At 30.3% G+C, this 7,810-nt stretch overlaps 1 pseudogene; it reads right to left on the bottom strand.

Annotated features, from left to right (window-relative positions):
* Positions 1 to 6,251: 6,251 nt before the first annotated feature.
* Positions 6,252 to 7,397, bottom strand: LOC113378041 (annotated as a pseudogene).
* Between the last annotated feature and the right edge of the window lie 413 nt (positions 7,398 to 7,810).

Consider the following 7,810-nt stretch of genomic DNA (forward strand, 5'->3'; position numbering starts at 1 on the left):
TTCACTTGAAAATATAGATTCCAATAAGTTTCAAAGTGAAAGTAGCCCTTAACCGGCATTGCTGCATCAATATAAAAAATTATCAGTATTACAGAAATTATAATAATAAATAGAGATACCACAACCATTTGTGTTATCATCTGTAGAAAGCTTTGACGTCTTGATTGTTGTAAATAATATATGAAAAATGTGTACACTCACACTGTGTTTGTAGACGTCATTAGTCTACTTGAAATTAAGTTTTTAATGACAAATCATATTTTCATTATTGAAATTATCAACATCACAGATATTTTTACTAAAAATGTATTTCACTATAACTGGACAACGCAGTTTCATTTTATATCAGTTTGAGTGCCAAAAAATACTTTATTTTAAAAGTTTTTTTAAAATTTTATACATTGCCATATTTCGAAAATGTGAAGTTTTCGAATCTTTTTTTTTTTTGATCCATTATTTGAGATCTAAAACCTCGTGTAAATTTGATATCATGCTGCTATTACATTTTTAGTACTTTCAAGACAAATTCTTTTTCCTTTTGCTTTTGTACAGTAATCAGATTACTGTTATTTTACAAGCTGTTGTGATTATTATTTTGACTAATGACTATTGAGAAATAATGGTTGTCCTATTCTTCTTGTGATGTTTTCTTGTCCAAAAGAACAAATTTGTCCTTTTCTTTGTTTGTTTTTAACTTTTATACAGAACTTTTCTAAAGGGTTCTTTTCTTAACAAAACGTATTTTTGATTAAATTTTCAAGTAAAAACAAATATTACTGCTGCTTGATATTAGATTCCAATTTATGAGGAAAGAGGGCACCAAAAATTACCATTTTTTCTTGTTTTTTTGTGTGATCCCACTGAGTGAGTTTGCATAAAAAGGGGGCAGCAAATGTTTGTTTACAGTTTGTCTTTTGGTTTTCTGATTTAACAATACATAGTACAATCACAACTAAAGGTAATTTGGGTTTTGTCAATTTTTTTCTTGAATTTTTTATGTTAAAGGTGCATCTTGGATAATTAAAATCGATCGCAAAATTTAGTGATATCGTCCAATTAGTTGATTGAATTTCTAACAAGTTAAATTCAACCTTCTATATATAATATTGCACTAAAAAACTTTAAAAAGGCAGCAGCACTCTCTTTTATAAATGCAATAAATTTAATGAATCAGTGTGACAATAAAGTCACTGTTTTTTTTTTATTTACGTGTGCGTGCAATTTAACGAATGTTATAATACAATCGAAAGTATGTGAAAGTATAATGTTTTATTATTAAAAACCTTTTTATATTATTTTCACTTTCACTGATCAATATTATCAATTTGGACACAATAGATCAGAACATTGTTGCGATCTGTTGTGATTTTTTATTAAGCGATATCTGATTGTATTTCATAAACGTGAGCGATAAAATATTAATTAAATAACTTGATGAATATAAATGATACATTGATCATTACAGGAGCGAACGCTGGGCGAAGAAAAGAGTTATATCGGATTTGCTCACTATGGCAAAATTGAATAATTATTTGTTGATGCTTTTGAATTCATTGAATTATATAAATACTCAATATTATATTGAATTTTGGTTCAAAAATCATTCGTTCAAACATATTACTGAGAAGACATGCATAGGCTATGCATCAGTTTTTGACAAAGACAGTTACAGCTGTTTCGAAGATGCGGGGTAAAAAATACCAAAAATATAAATTCAGTTGTTGAGAAAACAATTTACTTATATTGACGAAATGGAAAATTGAAGAAATTTTTCTGAAGATACGTCCAGCAGTTTCAGAGACCCAGAAAAAATGTAGAAAAACATGCCATTTGGCTGTTGAAAGTGATCATTACAGATATGCACATCAAATTATCAGACATTTTGTTGAGATTTTAATGATCATAACAATATTTATTAGCATTTCTATGGGTACCAAGATTTGTAAAGCTTAAAGTTCACTTATATAGTTCAAACAAATGCCATTGACATTTTCGACTTTTTTGATTGACTTGAATTGGGTTTCCCAATTTTCAAGGAATTTCAAGATTTTCAAAGAAGTCGAATTAAAAAAAAAAAAAAAATTCAAAATCTTCAGAAAGATTCTAAATTTTTTGAAAAATTTCAAATGTTTCAAAAATGGTGAATTTTTTAAAAGTTTGAAATATTTTAAATTAAGGTGCGGGAAGTTCCAGCAATTTTCCTTAAGGCTGGTAAAAAAACTATGCATAGCTGTATGTGCGTTACGTAGTTATGAAATTTATTAAAACTCTCCTTCAATAACTCAGGTTGTTGGGTTATTATTTAATCCTTGTGGCTGTGGACTGTATTAAACACTGATTTGTTGGTATAATTTATGCATTTGTTGCAGTTCTTATTACAATCACTGATTTGTCACTAAATTATAATGAAAGAAGATATGTATATTTATTAGTTATTATACATGTTGTTTCGCGGACTTTACTTTTAGAAGTGTATAATTAGTCCCATCAAACTCTCCGCTACACCCTAAATATTCCTTGTAAAAACTCAATGCCATGAAGCTTGTCACCTTCATGGCCATAAATGATAATACTAATAAAATGAAAATACGTCCGAACAATTGCCTTAATCGAAATATTATTTAATTTAGGCAAATATTAGTGATTGTATTAACATTGCTTTTAGGGGCATTGTTGCCGTCACAATTGGAAAGAACGACCGTTGGGTTGCTGTCTGATTGCGTTTAAAAGTAATTTTAAAGTAAAAATAATAAACCAATAAATAGGCATTACTGAAAACAGCTTATAGTATACACATATATATATATATATATATATATATATATATATATATATATATATATGCATAATATATCAAGAAAAAAAATACAAACGATTAAATCATTACTTCAGCAATTAAATAATATTTACATATTGTTATGAGATTTATAAAAACTTTTGACATCAATTAGAAAATACGTTATTAATTAACTCTTGTCACAGAAATTACGAATTAGTATTCTTATTCTTAATAAGTCATATCGTAGAAGTAATAGAAAAGACTGAAAATCTTTTGTATTCGTGATAATCTCGCATCTTTTAATTACTTTTATTTCTAATTCTGCACAATGTTGTAGACAGTAATTGAAAGTTTAAAGTTTAAATAAACCATTGTTGTTATAATTAATTAATTCAGTTCATAATGTATAATTGTTTCTCATTATTACGGTGTAATAAGGACACTCTAAAATGATTAATTATCAATTTTAGTTAAAACAATTACTCTAATTAAACAAAACTTTTGTATTTGAAATACCTCTGAAGTGTAGGATAGAGCGGGGCTTAAGTTTCACAAGTAAAAAGGTCCACCACCAATATCTCAAGAACAAGTAAAGTTAGCCATTTTTAAACTTTTGGATAACAATATTTGAAAGTAGAGGGCAAAAAATGCGATTAAATCAAGCAAAGTTGCTATCGGGAAATAAACATCAATGTTCAAAAATCCATGACAAAAGTATTTTTTTTATAGTTAGTTTTTTTGGTTGTGAGCACTGTTGTTTAATCTACGAGACCTTAATGTAGTAATCTCTATAATACCTTACATGTGATGGAGCAAAAAGGACCAAAGGTGTAAACAAAGGTATAAGTAACTAGAAAACAAACAAAAATTAAGGTAAAAAAAAACAATTTTAAAAGAGAATAATTAAATTATTAGTTATTCCAACTCTGCTGATGAATATTTCTAGCAAAATATCTGACCAAGGTGTATACTCGTATACAGTGTTATCTTTATAAAAATGTGCTCATGAAATTTATATTTTGCACTGGTTGCATAATGTAGAATTTGAGAATTCATTTTTCTTCAGCTTATGGAGTAAAAAGGGACCGATAACAAATATTAGAAAAACAGTAAAAAACGCATTTTCAAGTTTTCATAAAAAATCCGATTCGCTAATTTCATGTTTTCTCGGCGTTTCAAGCCATTCTGAATCTAATGAGCATGTTTCTTTGTAATTTGGAAAAACCGTTAAACTTTTCATCTACATTTAAGCTCAGACTACCGAATCTATTTTACAAAATCAAAAACTGTTTGAAAGATATTAGTTGGGAATGATACTGATTAGTTTTAGGTGAAAATCTACCGAGCTGTTTTCTTGTAATTAACTGTTGAAAAAAATTTAAACCGATTTTTATGGAACTTCTTTTGGCGATATATATCATGGTCTTATAGAACTTACTAAAATATAATATTACGGTCTTACGACAAGTAGTTTAATTTTAAAAATTTATCGAAGTTTGAGAAAATGAGTAGTTTTTTTGAGGTTTGTTAAAATTAAAATTAGACGATTTACTTGGTATAACGATAGAGTACTTGGTGTTAATGAACATACTAAACCATTAAAGTCCTACGGAAATTGGTTCAATTATAAAAATTATTTATTTTTGAAAATTTGCTTTTAGAAAATACTCAGAGTTAACGCGTTCGTTCGTTTTCAATTATATGTAATAAATCCACTCGGAACACTTTTATTTACTCATAAATTAATTTATTTTTTATTGATTAAGTCGATTATTTACACATATCGGGAAGTTTATGTAACTGATATAATTCATTGGGTTTAGACAAAAAAGCGGAAGGGAGATATTTGACAACCTAATATATTATTAAATAAAAAGAAATTGGAACAGCACGAATTTTTTATTTGAAAAATAGCAATCTCTGGATAATTTTGCATGTCTGTTTTCCCTTAATGTCGGCGCTTTCATTTTCATTACTTTATGAACGGACGAGAGCGCATTTTACGCGCCGATCGCGTGTTTCGTTCACTACAAATCACAGATGCGCATTCGAATCAATTTTATTATCTATTATTTAGATATTATGAGTCTAATGAACATAATCACATGATCTGACGTATGAATTTGAATCCGACGTCGTAATACATGTACTAATTATCTTCCCGTAGGGCAAGTTATAGCAATCGCAAAAAATCGAAAATGAAAATTTTTATACATCTTTACGTTTTAAAAGTTTCTGAATATTTTCGCATACCGTAGAAAAAATGGATGTATGTGTGTGTGCGCGTGTGTGTGAATGTGTGTGCGGATACAAATTTTCGTCGACGATTTCGCGAACACTGATCAACCGATTTGAATAATTTAAAAAACATTCGATTCGTATTGAGGAGACATGTTGATTAGTTTTTGGCGGAGGCAGGTCTAGCCGCTCCGAAGATACGGGGCAAAAAGAACCAAAAGTCGTAATACAGTTTTTGAGAGAACGGAGCGTCCGATTTGAATAATTCAAAAAACATTTTATTTATATTGACGAAATGAACAACTGGTAAAATTTTTGGGAAGGCAGGCCAGCGGTTATGAACTTTCAATAAAAATGAGTTAAAGTGTCATTTGACGGTCAAAAATATTTATTGGACATATTTACATCAAATTATCAGATATTTTATAGATATTTTAATAGTGTGTACACATTTTGTGTAATTTTTTTTGGGTTTCGTACTAAGATTTTTAAAATAAAAATTTAAAATTTTCAAAAAACTCAAATTTTTGAAATTTTTCAAAAAATTTGTTGAGAATATTTCGAAAATTTCAATAATATCGGATATTTTCAAAAATTTTCAAATTCTCAAAAAAATTTAAAATATCGATTTTTTTCAAAAATTCCAAGCAAATCCGAACTTTTAAAAAATTTCAAAATTATCAAAAAAAAATCAAATTTAAAAAAAATGAAGAAATATCTTGTAAACATACACATAAATTGTTCGTGGAATACGCTCGTCGCCTAATAGGCGCTTATAAATTTACAGTATGTATTTATAATAATCTATTTGAAATTATTTGAAGCAATTTTTGATTAATTTTTCTCCTCTAATTTTTATTACGGTACGGTAACTTCCAGCAATTTGCCTTAAGGCACGATGCCAAGCACCACTAGCAAATTCGATTTCGCAGTTCGTAGTGAAATCTAAAAATAATCTGTTCCTATGTTTCAAGATAGTAAACATTGTTATAGGAGTTTGTTGGACGTTTTAAATGTACGTTGAAATAACACCCAAGGGAGCGCTATCTGATCCCGCACCGTAATCTCTGCCCGGAGACACAATACAACTTTAACACGAGATAAAGTAAAAGGCAATTCGGCAACTATTACATATTGTTTATTTAAATCATGGCTAATGCTAGAAGTGTTGAAATACATTTTCTTTATTACAAATAACAGATGACATACAATTGTTATCACCGTCATCATCATCCTATGATTTGTATTTTGCTCCAGGATGCTTACGTTTGCGTGCCTTTTGTTCTTCGTTTGTTTCAATAAACCTATATTCTTCAGCATCAGGAGGAATCTCAACCATTGGTCGAGGTGGAAGACAACTCTCTAAAGCCGAAACCATTTCTGGAGGAATAACGTTTGGGAAATTAACTAGGAAGTGCACAACGAGTTGTCCTTTCAAATGTGGATTTTTGTGATGTGGCATGCCTTCATTTACAACGTACTTTACATCACCATGTTTTATGACTTCTCCAGGCAAGCATGTTAAAACTAAATTACGTTCATCTAGAGTTTTTACCAGCTTTTGGAAACCACAAAGAGCCTCTACAACTTGGATTTTTATAAAATAAACTAAATCATTTCCGAAACGCCTGAATTTTTTGTGTCTTGTTTCGTCAAGAACGATTATTAAATCTCCTGGTTCCATTTCTGGTTCTTGATCACCCTCACCAGCAAATACAATTTTCTGGCCATCAGTCATACCTTTGTCAACATGGACTTCTAATATTTTTTTTTCTTTGACGGTTTTGCGACCTTGGCATTGTTTGCAGCAATCTTCAGGTATAATAAAAGTACCACTGCCACAACATTCTCTGCAAATAGATTCAATTGGCTCTGTCATTCCTGGTTGCATGCCAGTACCGCGACAAGTTGGGCATTGTTCCGGTGCTTTTTTTTGGCAACACCGACCTTCACACTTGCCACAGATAACACTCTTTTCGATAACTAATATTTTTGTCCTTCCATTGTAAAGTTCATCTAAAGACACAGGCAACTTATGAATGACATCATTGCCACGACGCTCACGGCTTCTTCCACTTTGTTCACCAGAAAATTCTCTATTGAAAAACGTCTCGAAGAAGTCCATGGGGCTGTTGAATTCTCGACTACCAGATCCGCTTTTTTTAAGAGCTTGTTCTCCACCTTGGTCATATATACTTTTCTTGGCAGGATCAGAAATAACTTCATAAGCCTGTGCAATAAGTTTAAATCTTTCTCCTTCTACTGGATTTTTGTCAGGGTGATATTTAAGGGCCAATTTTCTATATGCTTTCTTTAAATCTTCAGGTGTGCATCCTGGTTTTACACCTAGCACGTCATAATATGTAGTTTCTTTAACCATGATTGTTCTAGAAAAGTTATATTACATGTAATGATACTTAGAAACAAACATGGTCGAATAATTAAAATGACTTACCTTTATTTGAATTAAATAAAATAGATTCACGTCATATGACTCGGAGCTTTTAATTGAAGTAAATGCGAGCACTTGGTCGAGCACAACTTTATCGAGAAGACTTTATTTTTCATTTGTTTTGAAACGATCTGTACAAAATTTTTGATGGCTAATAGTATTGCCATAGCATAACAAATTTCGTTTCTAGTCGATAGTGTTGCCCAACGGCAAGATATTGGGTTCGTTCCATCCGAGCCAAACTGACAGTCCAAAACTATCCGCGCATGCGCAGAACACTTTTTCCTGTTCTATCTAAAAGTTCGGACTCGAAACTGTGGTGGATTATCGTAAAGCGTTTC

Source organism: Ctenocephalides felis, unplaced genomic scaffold (genome assembly GCF_003426905.1).
Source record: "Ctenocephalides felis isolate EL2017-DRISC unplaced genomic scaffold, ASM342690v1 CF-g0.4_SCAFFOLD_01886, whole genome shotgun sequence".
NCBI lineage: Eukaryota > Metazoa > Arthropoda > Insecta > Siphonaptera > Pulicidae > Ctenocephalides > Ctenocephalides felis.